Source organism: Silene latifolia, unplaced genomic scaffold, assembly GCF_048544455.1.
Source record: "Silene latifolia isolate original U9 population unplaced genomic scaffold, ASM4854445v1 scaffold_122, whole genome shotgun sequence".
NCBI lineage: Eukaryota > Viridiplantae > Streptophyta > Magnoliopsida > Caryophyllales > Caryophyllaceae > Silene > Silene latifolia.
Genome location: NW_027413128.1, coordinates 844,355 through 846,335, shown reverse-complemented (window position 1 = coordinate 846,335; position 1,981 = coordinate 844,355).

The following is a 1,981-nucleotide window of genomic DNA, read 5'->3' as shown; positions in this document are numbered from 1 at the left end:
TCTCAAAGAGACTCTGTTTTGGTGACAATCTATTCTAGCCTTGTACTTACCCAGCCAATCCATACCAACTATCATCTCAAAACCATCCATGGGAAACTCTAACAAATCTACCGGAAGGTCAACCTGCCCAACTATCATAGATACACCTTTATACAACCTCCCACAAGTTACAGACTCACTCGACGGTATAAAAACCTCATCATTTACAGACTCAAACTTCCCCAAACCAAAAAGCTTAGCATGACTCGACGATACAAAAGAATGTGATGCCCCCGAATCAAACAAAACAAAGGTAAAGACACCATTAACAAGAAAAGTACCCGTGATCACGTGAGCATCATCCTCAGCAGCTTTCTTGTCCATCATGAATAACTTTCCACTGGTCTTCTGTCCACCTCCCTGGACAGTACTAGCACTAGTAGACGGCTTAGCAGCTGACCCCTGGTTGTTGTTAGTTGCCGGTTTTTGATATGAATTACCGCCATTGTGGTTAGCCCCACCGTTGTTGTTACTCTGACCACCTTGATTGTTCCATGACCCACCGGCTGTTGCTATCATAACTGTGAGACGGACCCTGAGAGAAACTCCCCTGTGATGGCCTCTGGAAACCCCTTCCCACAGCACTGTTACACTCATGTCTCTTGTGGCCTACACCACCACAATTAAAGCAAGTTAGACCCCAGCTGTTACTACCACAACCTCGACCACGCCCAAAGGAAGCTCCACCACTAAACCCCGATCCTAATGAGTAAGCCCTCGCTTGGTTATGGTTGCCCCTCTTGTAATTGGACTGACCACCATCCTCACTCTCAGCCTTCCTCTTCTCGGGACCTCTCTCCCTATTCTCCTTGGCCATCTCGACCAACCTCTCAGCTCTCCCGACTCGCTCACACACTTCCTTAACGGCAGTAAGGAGTCCTACAGGTAGCTTCTCCATAATCTTATAGGTCAAGCCCTTCTCAAACCTTAGCGCCAGGTTCTCCTGGTTCAACCCCATATCCTCAGCATACCTAGACTTCTCACTAAACTTTTGATATAACTCGGCCACAGTCATATCCGGAGTCATTTTAAAATCATCAAACTCCTCTCTCATCTTACTACGGATATGCTCAGGTAAAAACGCTCGGCGCATAGCTCTCTTGAACTCACTCCAAGGTATAGCTGACTTCCCATGTCTCACATACAGATCTAAGGCACTCTCCCTTACCTTATCCCACCATTCTCCAGCTGCATCTCTCAAGTAGAATGCAGCTTGTTCCACTTTAAAGTCCTCAGGGCAGTGAACCACATACAGAATATTCTCCATCTCCCTATGCCAATTGTCGAGCAAAATTGGCGCTCCAGTACCCATGTATTCCTTTGGGTTGAAACGGGCTATTGTAGTACTCATCTTAGCAAAATGTACCCCAGCCTCTTTGTCCTTCCCAAACATCTTCAAGGCCTCAGTAAGCGCCTCTTGATGCTCAAGCATCTTGGCCACTTCATCTATACTCATCATCTCAGCCCTAGCATACAAGGCATATCTCTTTGGCGGCATCTTTGAACTATATAAGAAAAAAAGTTAAATGTAAACACACATCCCTCAACTTAAACACGTATATGACCTGAGCAGCTCACAGTCGATTGAGCAACACAACCCACTCGATCGATTTGAGGCCACTCGATCGAGTTGCCCACTTACTTGATCGAGTGCCTCGACTCCAGAACCTGACCAGAAAGCATCACATAACCCACTCGATCGAGCCCCTAACATACTCGATCGAGTAGCCCTCGCTCGATTGAGTCCCCAACTTACTAGATCGAGCGCCCAAAAATAGCAGCGATGGTTCAAAATGTTATACACCCTACTCGACCGAGTCCTACCCACTCGATCGAGCCCCTCACCTACTCGATTGATTGACCCCCCCCCACTCGATCGAGTCATGCTAACTCGTAAGCTACCCGCATGCTCAACTCAACTACTTTCCACAACAACTATATA